Below are 15,393 nucleotides of genomic sequence, written 5' to 3'. Positions count from 1 at the left end.
ATTATGAATCCTGAAAACAGGGGAACAACATGGTGTTATACGGAGGATGTACACACTTATAGATATGAACGTTTGTTGATATCAAAGTTAAAAGTAAAAATTAAAACCAAAGAACGAATTAAAAATAAAAATTAATAAAATATAAAAATAAAAGTAAACATGAAAATTATGAATGAAAATCTTAAATAGATAAAAAATTAATGAAGCAAACTTTGAAAAAATTGTTTTAAAAGTATGCATTCCAAACATTAAAATTGAATTAAACTATATTGTAAGAATACTTAAAACATATTGGTAAAAGTAATTGAAAAACATTTTTTTAGTAAAAGTAGTTTAAAAAATTATTAAAAAACTAGAACGGTGACTGAATGTTACTGTGAATTGCTAGTAGATTGACATACTGTAAAAAGGTTAAAAAAGTTAAACAGGTTACCTTAGTAATTTAAAGTACAGTCAGCGCTTTCACATTGGAATGCCAACATTTGTGGAGTATATTTCTGAAAAATCTGTTGCAAAATAAAAAATAAAAAACAGAATGAGTACTATTGGGTCTATATAGTAGTAGATGCCGTCATATTTTGAAAGTGACACTGTTGTCAGCAGGGGAAATAAATAACAATTCTTTCCAAACTATGGTGTGTGTGTAAAATGAAAAAAATAATGACAATGCTCATAAAACGTGGTGATTCCATATAATTTAAAAGGATATTAACAGTGTATCTTGAACCATGTTATGAACTATCCAATAGCATTGGGTATATTTATCACAAATGCTAGCGGTATCCCACGTATTTTAATAACAATCATGAATAAAGAAAAGAAAAATGATTGACTATTAAATGTAAATTATATATATGTGTATATGTTAATGAACTTTGCGGACTTGTATTCAACGCGCCGGACTACTGTCTCATATAAGTTGTGTAAACTTATAGATGAATAGATGAGGTGCTACTCACAAAGTACAGCAAGAAAGGACAACATGATGTTGCAAAGACAGTATCTTGAGCATATTGTATCTTACCTGTGTCATGTAGTTGGAAGATAAAAAGTTTGTGAGCGTGGATCGGGATGTATCAATACAGTTCTCGTGATGCTATAGAGAGAATTCCCGCCAAAAGTACAAACTTAGGGCCTCATTTTCTAAGCGGCTCGCATGCGATAAGGGACCTTTCACAAGCGAAAAGTCTCTTATCGTGTGCGATACCAGGATGGGGCGGAGTCGGCCCCGGAAAAGGAGGAGGAGTCGGGGCGTCACCAGGGCCGACTCTGCGCCGACGCCACGGTCAGCGAAAAGGTAAGGCCCTTTCCATGTCCTATTTCGCTCCCAATATCTACACCTCCTATGGTGGCGCTATTGGGTGCGAAACCGGCAGCGATCGCACCGCGATGATGCGATCGCTGCCGGCTAGCGCAGGCCCGCCCCCTGTTTTGGCCCCCCACCCCTCATTTCCTAAAGTATCGCAGGCCTGCAATACTTTAGAAAATGAGGCCCTAAGTAATTAATTTTCCAGCTGAGTGAGTGGTCTTTTAAAAAACCCGCGCCAAAAAACATCAATGTAATCGCTCAGCTAATATCACAAATGTGTTCCCTCCCTCTCTGATGTGTAAGACAGGTGGGTGTAAATACCCAAAACATAACTTAATGTTCTGCGGCGTTGATGGCTTTTTAAACAAGTTGGTTTTGCAGCTCCTAAGTAATAGAAGTTAAAGTGACAATGAAGAAAGAGAAAAATATGTGACAGCTAGATTGCATTTAGGTCTATATTTATCAAAAATAAAAGTGCCGACATGGCTGAGTGGCACCGGGTGTGAGTGAATTCATTTTATGGACAGCTGACGCTAGCTCAAATATGAATTTACTGGGTGGGTGAGTATACAATACATAAAATATTCCACAATGCCATACGGGTCTAGATTAGATAGGTGTTGCATATAGGGAAAAATAACCCTTGCTGTAGTTACACGATGTTAGGTTCCATATTAGGAGCTACCACCCAGGAAAAAGATCTAGGCATCATAGTGGATAATACTTTAAAATCGTCGGCTCAGTGTGCTGCAGCAGTCAAAAAAGCAAAAGGAATGTTAGGAATTATTAGGAAGGAATGGTTAATAAAATGGAAAATGTCATAATACCTCTATATTGCTCCATGGTGAGACCACACCTTGAATACTGTGTACAATTCTGGTTGCCACATCTCAAAAAAGATATAGTTGCGATGGAGAAGGTACAGAGAAGGGCAACCAAAATGATAAAGGGGATGGAACAGCTCCCCTAAGAGGAAAGGCTGAAGAAGTTAGGGCTGTTCAGCTTGGAGAAGAGACGGCTGAGGGGAGATACGATAGAGGTCTTTAAGATCATGAGAGGTCTTGAAAGAGTAGATGTGACTCAGTTATTTACACTTTCGAATAATAGAAGGACTAGGGGGCATTCCATGAAGTTAGCAAGTAGCACATTTAAGACTAATCGGAGAAAATTCTTTTTCACTCAACACACAATAAAGCTCTGGAATTTGTTGCCAGAGGATGTGGTTAGTGCAGTTAGTGTAGCTGGGTTCAAAAAAGGTTTGGATAAGTTCTTGGAGGAGAAGTCCATTAATGGCTATTAATCAAGTTGACTTAGGGAATAGCAACTGCTATTAATTGCATCAGTAGCATGGGATCTTCTTAGTGTTTGGATAATTGCCAGGTTCTGTGGCCTGATTTGGCCTCTGTTGGAAACAGGATGCTGGGCTTGATGGACCCTTGGTCTGACCCAGCATCACAATTTCTTATGTTCTTAAAGGGGCAAAGGGGTACCAGCAGAGGCAAGAGTGCTTTAACAGAGGTGCAAAGCAGCATCGAGAGTGTAAAAAACACACCACAGCTTCAAAAGAGAGCACTGATAACAGATGCATGAACCCTCAAAGACAGCATGACAGGGAACGCGGCAAGACAAGTGGCATCAACAACCTACAGCAAAATGAAGGGGGAACATAAGAACATAAGAAAATGCCATTCTGGGTCAGACCAAGGGTCCATCAAGCCCAGCATCCTGTTTCCAACAGTGGCCAATCCAGGCCATAAGAACCTGGCAAGTACCCAAAAACTAAGTCTATTCCATGTAACCATTGCTAATGGCAGTGGCTATTCTCTAAACATAGCAAGCATAAAGACTAGCACCAACACACTGAGGAACCATGATAGTGGCAAGAACACCACAAGGAGCTGAGTAAGTCATCTGGTATATGGCAGCAAGACAGAATGGCAGAAAGACAGGCTAGCAGAATGGAGGTAGTCTGGTCCCTGTGGTTTTGATAGGGCCAAGACAGGCTGGCGAGCTGAGGTAGTCAGGTCCCTGTGGTTTTGATAGGGGCAAGACAGGTTGGCCCCAGGGAGAGTTCTCTTTCCTTTGTGCAGGAAAGGGCTCGCCAGAATGGGTTCGCCCCTAGAGTGGGGTGTTTCCATTGGCATCTAGTGAGCTCTCGCTGGTGTTTTAAAATCTGGTGGATGCAGCAGATATACAAATGAGTATTTTCAAGGCCGAGGCAGAGGAGGGTGCATGTGAAAAGTGGTTCAACATGTGTCATAGGGTCAGGCTGGTTACACCCGGGGAGAGTTCCCTTTCCTTTGAGCAGGGAAGGGCTCCCTAGAATGGGTTGGCCCCTAGAGTGGAGCATGAGCCTTCAAAGCGTGGTGAAGTGGAGGAGGTCTCACTGTGAACAGCTGTTCAAAATGAATCAACAGGTACTAGGAGATAGGCTGCAACACCGGGGAGAGTTCCCTCTCCTTTGAGCAGGAAAGGGTTCCGTGGAATGGCACCATCTTGTACTCCTACCATGTGACAGGGACTGACCAATGGCACCGGTAGCCCGTGACATAGTAAGGACAAAGGCTATTTGCGCCATTTTGATTACTGGCAGCCGACGGCCCGAGTACAGGAGATCGCTCCCGGACCCCCGCTGGACCACCAGGGACCAAGACTTGCCAAAAGTCCCTGTTGGTCCAGCGGGGGTCCGGGAGCAATCTCCTGCACTCGGGCCGTCGGCTGTCGAAGATGGCACCGGCCATCCATTGCTCCTACCATGTGACAGGCACTGGTAGCCCCTGTGACAGGCACCGGTAGCCCCTGTGACATAGTAAGGGTAAAGGCTATCGGCACCATTTTGATTACTGGCACCGATGGCCCGAGTGCAGGAGATCGCTCCCGGACCCCCGCTGGACCACCAGCTTGGGGTGGGTTTTTTTGAGCTTTGTTTTCCCCGCGTCATTTTTTGGGCCCATTTCATTTTTTCCAGTTTAGTTTTTGTTCGTTTTTCAAAAAAACTAACAGAGGAAAAATGAACTTTACCCCGAAGCATCCGACTCAAAAAAGACCCGGTAGAAAAAAACGAAGCTCATCTCTAGTTTACAGAGGCACTGTAGGGTACAAAGTCAACATAGGTCGATATTGTAGATTTAGGCGGGAGATGATGTCAGCGTTTCTTTTGGTCCTAACGGCTGAACCTTCATTGCAAAGGGAAACATCTGTCTCCGGCAATTCAAAATACTAATCCTTCACAGCATGGATCCTTAAATAAAATAAACAATTTTCTTTTCCTTTCAGGACAGAGAAGAGAACTTCCTCCATCTTGCTCATGAAGTCATGATCTGTTTGCACATGATTAAATCCTAACAATTTGCACATTATACACTATAGGGGCCAACCCATTCTGCGGAGCCCTTTCCTGCTCAAAGGAGAGGGAACTCTCCCCGTTGTTGCAGCCTATCTCCTAGTACCTGTTGATCCATGCCAAAAGTCCCTGGTGGTCCAGCGGGGGTCCGGGAGTGATCTCCTGCACTCGGGCCATTGGCTGTCCAAGATGTCGCCGGCCATCCATTGCTCCTACCATCTGACAGGGGCTGACCAATGACCCACGACAAATTAGGCAATTTTCTTGAAATTGCCTAATTCATGATAAACGAATACACATCTCTACTGTAAACTATGGGAACACAGAGGATGAACAAGAGTGCAACTACCACCAGTTTTCCATAGTACTAGAAACATTACTGTAGGTACCTAAGAAAGATTTAGGGAACATGGCCCATATTATGAAGGTCAAGAAAACTATTAGGCATAAGAAATATGCAAGCTCCAAGCATTGGAAGTCAGCTTTGTATGTTCTTACATTCCATATGTGGACGGACAGGCACAGCATTTGAGGTCAAGCCCTTATAGGGACATAAGGCCTGGATGGACAGACACAGCATTCGAAGATAGAGGTCAAGCCCTTTTAGGGACATAAGGCTTGGATGGACAGGCACAGCAATCAAGGATAGAGGTAAAGCCCTTGTAGTGATGTAAAGCCTGATGGACAGGCAGGCATAGCATTCGAGGATAGAGGTCAAGCCCTTTTATGGACATAAGGCCTGGACGGACAGGCACATCATTCGTGGTCAAATCCTTGTAAAGTCTGGATGGACAGGCACAGCATTCAAGGTCAAACCCTTGTAGAGACTTAAAGCCTAGATGGACAGGCACAGCATTAGTGGTCAAGCCCTTATAGGGACATAAGGCCTGGATGGACAGACACAGTATTCGAGGTCAAACCCTCGTAGAGACATAAGGCCTGGATGGACAGGCACAGCATTTGAGGTCAAAGCCTTGTAGAGACATAAATCCTGGATGGACAGGCACAGCATTCAAGGATAGAGGTCAAGCCCTTTTAGGGACATAAGGCCTGGATGGACAGGCACAGCAATCAAGGATAGAGGTCAAGCCCTCATAGTGACGTAAAGCCTCGATGGACAGGCAGGCATAGCATTTGAGGATAGAAGTCAAGCCCTTTTATGGACATAAGGCCTGGACGGACAGGCACATCATTCGTGGTCAAATCCTTGTAAAGCCTGGATGGACAGGCACAGCATTCAAGGTCAAACCCTTGTAGAGACTTAATGGGCAATATTAATATATATTAATTAATTAATAACAGGCAGGCACAACATTCGAGGATAGAGGTCAAGCCCTTTTAGGGACATAAGACCTGGATGGACAGGCACAGCATTCGAGGTAAAATCCTTGTAAAGATGTAAAACCTGGACAGACAGGCACAGCATTAGAGGTCAAACCCTTGTAGGGACCTAAGGCTTGGATGGACAGGCACAGCATTCGAGGTCAAACCCTTGTAGAGACATATTGCCTGGACAGACAGGCACTGCATTTGAGTACAAACCCTTGTAGAGACGTAATGCTTGGACGGACAGGCATAGCATTCAAGGATAAAGGTCAAGCCCTTTTAGGGACATAAGGCCTGTACAGACAGGCACAGCAATTGAGGACAAAGGTCAAGCCCTCGTAGGGACATAAAGATGGACAGGCAGGCACAGCATTTGAGGATAGAGGTCAAGCCCTTTTAGAGACATAAATCCTGGACGGACAGGCAGGCACAACATTTGAGGATAGAGGTCAAGCCCTTTTAGGGACATAAGACCTAGACAGACAGGCACAACATTCGAGGTCAAACCCTTGTAGAGACGTAAATCCTGGACAGACAGGCACTGCATTCGAGGTCAAAGCCTCGTAGGAGTGAAAAGCCTGGATAGACAGGCAGGCACAGCATTCGAGGATAGAGGTTAAGCCCTTTTAGGGGCATAAAGCCTGGACAGACAGGCATAGCTTTCGAGGATAGAGGTCAAGCTCTTGTAGGGACATAAAGCCTGGATGGACAGGCACAACATTAGAGATCAAACCCTTGTAGGGGCGAAAAGTCTGGATGGACAGGCAGGCACAGCATTCGAGTATAGAAATCAAGCCCTCATATTGTCATAAAGCCGGGATGGACAGGCAATAGGCACAGCATTCGAGGATAGAGGTCAATGCTTGTAGGGACATAAGGTCTGGATGGACAGGCACAGCATTCAAAAAAAGAGGTAAAGCACTTTTAGGGACATAAAGCCTGGACGGACAGGCACAGCATTCGAGGTCAAACCCTTGTAGAGACGTAAAGCCTGGATGGACAGGCAAAGCATTCGAGGTCAAGCCCTTGTAGGGACATAAGGCCTGGATGGACAGGCACAGCATTCGAGGTCAAGCCCTTGTAGAGACGTAAAGCCTGGACCAACAGACACAGCATTGGAGGTCAAACCCTTGTAGAAACGTAAAGCTTGGACAGACAGGCACAGCATTAGAGGTCAAGCCCTTGTAGGGACAAAAAGCCTGGATGGACAGGCAGCCACAGCATTCGAGGATAGAAGTCAAACCCTCGTAGGGACATAAAGCCTAGATGGACAGGCAGCAGGCACAGCATTCGGGGATAAAGGTCAAGTCCTCGTAGGGACGTAAATCCTGGACGGACAGGTAGGCACAGCATTCGAGGATAGAGGTCAAGCCCTTTTAGGGACATAAGGCCTGGACAGACAGGCACATCATTCGAGGTCAAACCCTTGTAGAGACGTAAAGCCTGGATGGTCAGGCACAGCATTAGAGGTCAAGCCCTTGTAGGGACATAAAGCCTGGATGGACATGCACAGGATTCGAGGATAGAGGTCAAACCCTTTTAGGGACATAAGGCCTGGATGGACAGGCACAACAATCAAGGATAGAGGTCAAGCCCCCATAGGGTCATAAAGATGGACGGACAGGCAGGAACAGCATTCGAGGATAGAGGTCAAGCCCTTTTAGGGACATAAGGACTGGACGGACAGGCACAGCATTCAAGGTCATACCCTTGTAGAGACCTAAAGCCTGGATGTACAGGCATATCATTCGAGCATAGAAGTCAAGCTCTATTAAGGACATAAGGCCTGGATGGACAGGCAAAGCATTCGAGGTCAAACCCTTGTAGAGACATAAAGCCTGGACAGACAGGCACAGCATTTGAGGTCAATACCTTGTAGGGACATAACGCCTGGATGGACAGGCACAGCATTTGGGGTTAGAGGTCAAGCCTTTTTAGGGACATAAAGCCTGGATGGACAGGCACAGCGATCGAGGACAGAGGTCAAGCCCTCGTAGGGACATAAATCCTGGACAGACAGGCAGGCACAACATTCGAGGATAGAGGTGAAGCCCTTTTAGGGACATAAGACATGGATGGACAGGCACAGCATTCGAGGTCAAACCCTTGTAGAGATGTAAAACCTGGACAGACAAGCACAGCATTCAAGGTCAAACCCTTGTAGGGACCTAAGACTTGGATGGACAGGCACAGCATTCAAGGTCAAACCCTTGTAGAGACATTATGCTTGGACGGACAGGCACAGCATTCGAGGATAGAGGTCAAGCCCTTTTAGGGACATAAGGCCTGTACGGACAGGCACAGCAATCGAGGACAGAGGTCAAGCCCTTGTAGGGACATAAAGATGGACAGGCAGGCACAGCATTTGAGGATAGAGGTCAAGCCCTTGTAGGGACATAAGGTCTGGATGGGCAGGCACAGCATTTGAGGTCAAACCCTCGTAGAGATGTAAAGCCTGGACAGATAGGCACTGCATTCAAGGTCAAAGCCTCATAGGAGCAAAAAGCCTGGATAGACGGGCAGGCACAGCATTCGAGGATAGAGGTCAAGCCCTTTTAGGGGCATAAAGCCTGGCAGACAGGCATAGCTTTCGAGGATAGAGGTCAAGCTCTTGTAGGGACATAAGGCCTAGACAGACAGACACAGCATTAGAGATCAAGCCCTTATAGGGGCGAAAATTCTTGATGGACAGGCAGGCACAGCATTTGAGTATAGAAGTCAAGCCCTCATATTGTCATAAAGCCGGGATAGACAGGCAACAGGCACAGCATTCGAGGATAGAGGTCAAGCCCTTTTAGGGACATAAGGCCTGGATGGACAGGCACAGCTTTCGAGGTCAAACCCTTTTAGAGACATAAAGCCTGGATGGACACGCACAGCATTAGAGGTCAAGCCCGTATAGAGACATAAGGCCTGGACAGACAGGCACAGCATTAGAGATCAAACCCTTGTAGAGATGTAAAGCCTGGGTGGACAGGCACAGCATTCGAGGATAGAGGTCAAGCCCTTTTAGGGACATAAAGCCTGGACAGATAGGCACAGCATTAGAGGTCAACCCTTGTAGAGATATAAGGCCTGCACGGACAGGCACAGCAGTCGAGGATTTCCTTTGTGCAGGTATGATGTAGTTTGATCTGTCACGTCTTCCTGAACTGGTTCACTGCCAGAAGAACATGTCATCTTTTTCATTTCTGAAAGATAATTCAACAGAGGACACTTTTAGAGCAATAGAGAGTGCCATTTGTGAAGCAAGAACTGAAGTCAGCTTTTTTTTATTCTCTCCTAAATGTGTGCATGTTTTTATTGTGTGTTTGTTTATGGTTTTAATTGTATGGCATCCTGGGTATAAGTCCACATGATAAATGATGACAGAAAAGTAATAAACATAAAAGGTATAATTGCATGAGTTTTCAAGGTTGTTCCTTTTCCAGATTTCTACTTTTGAATAAGTGATCCTTGTGTCTTGAAATCTTATCTGATTTGCTGTTTTTGCTGGGCCCTTACATGTCATCACAAGCTACAAAGACTTTAGTTATAGGTGAGGAGAGGTCCATCTAACTATGAAACTCTGAAACTGATTATAAGTATTTTAGTTGGAATCACTACATCACATCATATAAAGCAGCACAAATTTGGTGCTACATGCACCCTAAATGTAAACTAAAGTTTTAAAGTCATTAGTCTTATTGTTGAGGATAAGAATATTTCCTTTAAACATTTTTCTTATTTATACAATCTACAATGTTTTGTTTTTGTTTGTCATTATAAAAATAGACTGATGTAGTGTTGATATGCTGAGAAGTTTGTGCATTGCCACTAACTTAAGTGCAATGCTACAACAAACATGAAAAATATATGTCTCTCTGTGTCAAGCACTGAACACCCACCGTTCAGCAAGTAAAGTAATGCATCATTTCAGAAACAGATTGTTTTAATCAGCGGGATTCCTCCCAGAGACTAAAATCAGCATTTTCATAACAAATGACACCTTTAGGAATAGAATTCAAGGGTCTCTGACTAACTTGCTTGATTGTGGGATGCCATATGATTTATTCAGCAAAGCAACATTAGTCAGTCACTGAGCATGACATTCCCATCCAAGCGTATCAGCATGCAGGTAATGACATAATCCCCAGATTTGAGTATGACAGTAGAAATTTAACTCGTCACCTCTCATCACAGATTTGTCTGTACTACAGGGGAAGTTTTCCAACTATATCAGTGCTGGCTGTGAAAAATAAAATTGCAGAGGCAGAAAGCAATCATGTGCTCTATGACTGAGCTGCATCCTCTTCAGATTTATCTCGTCACTTGGAAGCAGTGTTTCAATTTCCTATACCCGATGATAATGATTTTAGCTGAGTTTGCTTTTCAATTGGATCAAGGTATTCAAAAATCATTTCAATTAAAGGATATGCATTTTTGAAACAGAAGATTAAAATATTTCTAGATTTGGTCACAATTTTCAAGAAAGTAGAAGGAACATTTTTGAAATACATTAATAATGTGAATTTAAGAGCATCATTTTTCCAGGTAAATGTAGAATTGTTGTATTATATATCTTTTTATATTTCTGACCAATTAAAGTATGTTTTACTCAGTAAAGGAAAGAAATTTCAGGAAATGTCTTTGGATATCTCTTCTGTATCCCTAGTCTAATTCTGAGGTTAAAGTTTGTTTTGTGTTTTTTTTTTTGTTTCTTGATGTAATTCTAATTACTAAAGAGTGATTTAATCTTTTTCTGTTTAGTGCATTGGTCATATACTTATAATTTAACTTTTTTCTTGTTTTTGCATTTTTTGTTTTAATCTTCTTTGTGTACTTGTTACTGGAAAGGCAACAATGTTGATTTGCTATAATAAATACATGTATTTGTTACGATTCCTGCCCACGGAGCTACTCTCCACGAGCAGGCCTCTCCACCCACCTGTTTTCCTCGTGGCAGGACGCCGCCTGTTCCGTTCTCTGTGGCCCAGAGGCCGCAACCATCTTCTGCCCTGTACGGCGGGGCTGACGCCATCAGGAGCTGTTTTTTGCGGCTGGTGCTGCCGACGAGTTCCCTTCTGTGTAGCCGGGGAAAGCCGCTGCCGTTCTGCTGACATCCCAGGCCTGGAGGCCGCTTCTGAGGCCTGCTGGCCTGCCTCCACAGCCGGGAGCCGCGACATCTTTGATGGGGTCCTTGTTGGACGGCTGGAGGCCGCCCCGAAGCCTGCCAGCTCCTTCCTGCTCTCGCACGGCTGGGCGCCGCTGTCCAAGGTCCTGCTCTTCAGGTTCTGCTCTTAGGCACCGGCGCGCACCTCTTCTGAGTATTTAAAGGGCCAGGAGCAGGAAGTTCTCCTGGCCCCACCGGATTCCAGCTGGTCTTCATTTCCTGCTTCAGCCCTATATAAGGGCCCTGCCTGACCTCTTCCAGTGCCTTCAGATCGGGTTCCACAGTTGACTGTGCTCCGTGACTGATCCAAGTCTTCCGTGATCTCCTTTTGTTTAGATGGCTCCGTGTTCAGTGTCTTGTCCCTGGTCTTGTCCTCCGTTGGAGCTCCTTCATTGCTTCCTGACGTTCCATGTTCTGATGTTCTGAGGTCCTGTTGTTCATTGTTTGGATCAAGTCCAGATGTCCTAATGTCGCACGCCCTGATGTTCTAGTTCCTGATGTTTCAAGGTTCCGCTCCTTCATCGCCTGTTCCAAGTCCTAGTCTGAGTCTTCCTAGGGCTCAGTTCCTCCAAGTCTTTTGACCTTCCAGCTCCTCGAGGTATCCAGATGGCCATCCTGAAGGCAGTTCCGTTCTGTCTGGACCCTGTTTCCGGTCATTGGAGCCTTGTCAGGCCGGGTTTCCATCCTGCGCTTGTCCCGCTCTTCGCGTGGTCCACGACCAGCCTTCTAGGTTGTGTACGGTGTGCAATGGGACAGGGTAGTCCACGACCAGCCCATGGGGTCCACCCGTGTTGGTGGGCTGTGTAGGGCGCTCTGAGAGACAGTGCCATTGTCTGACCTTTTCAGATCATCATCTACGTCCAGAGTCTTCCAAGGTCTTCGTCCAGAGTCTTCTAAGTTCTATGTCTGCGTCTAGAGTCTTCCATGTGCCAAAGACTCCGTTTGCCCTCATCCTCTGTCCAGCCTGCTGCCTCTTGCCATACCAGCGGCAGGTCCGAAAGGGCTTGGAATGGTCGTAGGACTGTTCACTGATCAACATTGTGTTGTTGGTCATCCTGAGGTGTTCGGTCTGGTAGAGGTCAGACCTTCAGCTTCCTTGGCTCCGCTTCCACCATGTCCTGTTCCTTGCTACCCATGCTCGCACCAGCTCACCTCACGCGGTGTGTCTTGGGGCTCCTCCCTGAGTCATGCCATGGCCCAAGGGCTCACACCACCTGCTTAAGAGACGACCGCGCCCCCATGCCTATAACCATAGTCGAAGACCTCCCAGCCCTCGGTCCATAATTACTGCTGAAGGGCGCGCTCGTAACAGAATCCGAAGGCCTCCAAGCCCTCGGTTCGTAACAACAGCTGGAGGAGGTGCTCGTAACAGAATCCGAAGGCCTCCGAGCCCTTGGAGATAACATATTTACCTGCCTGGTGTGTATTTGTTGTGGAGGGGTGGCTGTGCTGTTGTCCGGGCTGTGTCCTGTTGAGGATTATGAAAAGGGCCCTTTAATTTGGGGTTGGGCCCTGAAGCACAAAAAGAATTGCCCTGATTTAAAAAAGAAAGAAAGAAAGAAAGAAAATCGGTAGCCCAGGAGAACTGGATGGCTCTGAGGAGTCTGGGGATCATGGCCACAAAATTTTTAGTATTATTTTTTTTAAGACCTGGGGGGAGATACAGTCTCCTGATGCCGGTGGCTTTGAGCCACAAATAAAAATGAAAGTGGCTGTCTGCCACCAAAGTGAGAAGTGCCACGGGATCATGGGCAGGTCATCGTGGCAAAAGAGTAAGGTTAATAGTGGAGCAGAAGCTGGAGTGAGTGGATGGTGAGGCCACCGCTGCCACTCTGATTCCCCCCCACCCCCGCTAAATTGAACACAGTCACAGTGAAGAGCTGAAAACATTCGATGCTGTATTAGCTGTGTGTCACCGTGCGTCTGAGGCCAGAATAAAGCAGAGGCAGCAGTGGGAATATTTCTTCTACATATTGGAGTGGCACACGATGTTGAGGGCCTTCAGTAAGCCCCTAGCATGATTCAGGTGAAGCGTGGGGTCCTTACTGATGCCATGAATGACATCAGAGGGAATGAGTGGACACAGCAATGCCTGTAGGCACTGGTAAAATGAAAATAAAATAATGTAAGCATTCTAAAAATTTAAAAATGGTGCATTTTTTATGACAAGTTTGTGAAGAGTCTACCACATAAATTTAATATTTTGGGAATCACTGTAGTGTACCCGGAGCCAACTCATCAAAATAACTTTTCCCAATTAATAAAAGCTTAATTTTTGGCAGTGGTGGTCAGTTGGAGAAAGGCAGATAATCTGACAAAACATAAAGTCTGATCCTGCAAATGATTTAAAAAGGAAATATTTGACCCATTCTGCATATGGGTCCCTGGGATTAGAAGTTGGTTAAAATCCCTCAGAAATTGTGCTTTGGTGGTGGTGGTAACCAGAGGGGCATACATTAATGCACATTAGACCCTATTAGGTAGAATTTAAAAGTGTTACTTGTACAAAAACCCCACATACAGATTTTAAGAAGCAGCAAATTGCCTGCATAGATACTTGTGTAGGTGTCAAAAATGAGTCAAAAAGGGGGGCATGGGTGGGACATAGGTGGGACATAGATGTTTCAAGGCGGGGCCTAGACTTCTGCGTGTAAATCTGTATTTCAAAAAGGCTGTCCTTGGCGTGCATTGATTTGTTATACATGTAACTTTATTGCTGGTCCTAATGAGGAGAACGTCTGGAGATCTCGAGTTTTAGGGCTTTCAGCACAGCGTAAGAATTCGGGTTCAAGTGGGAGGCATGCTGGATGAATTACCAGAGGGTCTTGAACACCTCGATATGAACTGGGCAAACTGGTGGACTACTTGGAAAAACTGTTTTTTCCCTCATGTGAGCATGTTTTATAATCCACTTGCATACTCATATAAAAGCTGCCAAAGCCCTAGAGGAAATACTCACAGGACATTCTTAAGATGACGTACACACATACGCGTGAGAGGGGTATTTTAAATAACACATGCATACTCGCAGCGTATCTCCATCCTCGTGCTGATACGTGCGTTTATGGGCACAAGCGCATTCCTTTTAAAATGTCCCTGGTTTTCTTTTTTAACACTTAATTTTTATGTGATTAATAAAATTGAGTTTAGGAGGTGGCTGTTTTTTACAAGTGTGAATGACTGTGTGATACCTGGGGAAGTTGTGGATGGGGTGATTGATTTTGAACTTTAGGAGATCGATATTCAAAACCCATTTAGATGCATAACCAATTTGGCTAACTCTGGTCACCCCATAGGGCTGCCCTAAACTTAGCTGCTGAATATCCACTTTAAGTTAGCCAGATATCTGGCTAAATTAACTAGCTGCTCTTAACCTCTTATTTATTTTACTTAGGGTTTCTTTTGTGGTAATTTATTCTTATTTATTTCAATGGGCTTTTCCCTTAACATTTGAAATTAATGAGTTTGAAAATAGTTAAACGAAATCTGTGAACATAGAAACTGGTCCAAGCTAAAGATTCCTAAGCCATCACAGTGGAGATACCATGGTGACTCTATGGTGATGGGATACTAGCCTGTGGCTCAGATGCTCATGGGCTTGTGGAATTGTATTTGATTGGGTTTAAGCACAATGATGATTTTAAAATTATCCTTAAGTAAGAGTTTTGAACTTTCCTAAATTTTTCTTTTGGTTATACTTACCCACCCAGGAGTGTCTTAATTGGAAAGCTGAAGAATTAAGTAATACATTTACACAATACGAGTACTATTTTGTATGACATAGACAAAATGATGGCATCACTAAAAAAAAACCAGACTAACCTGATAGTTTTAGAATGCTGAAAGAGCTGGAGATGTGCTAAGGGAGAAACAAAGCTGCACTGCCTGAGCTCCCAATTCAAGGCCCAATTATAGTGAAAAACACTTTGGACCATATTTTTAAATCTACGCCTGATTTTATAACATGAGCACATAGCTGCGCACATGTTATAAAATCCAGGGTCAGCACGCACAAGGGGGTGCACTCTTGTGCACCTTACGTGCGCCGAGCCCTAGGCGAACCCGATGGTTTTCCCTGTTCCCTCTGAGGCCTCTCCGAAATCGGAGCGGCCTCGGAGGGAACTTTCCTTCCACACACACCCCCACCTTTCCCTCCCTTTCCCTCCCTTCCCCTCTCTAACCCACTCCCCAGCCCTATATAAACTCCCCCTGACCTTTGTTGGCGAAGTTGTGCCTGCCTCTGGGCAGGCGTAGGTTGTGCGC

The sequence above is a fragment of the Rhinatrema bivittatum genome, chromosome 1, assembly GCF_901001135.1.
Source record: "Rhinatrema bivittatum chromosome 1, aRhiBiv1.1, whole genome shotgun sequence".
NCBI classification, from domain to species: domain Eukaryota; kingdom Metazoa; phylum Chordata; class Amphibia; order Gymnophiona; family Rhinatrematidae; genus Rhinatrema; species Rhinatrema bivittatum.
The sequence above is the reverse complement of the archived record's forward strand: the minus strand, read 5'-3'. Positions refer to the sequence as shown.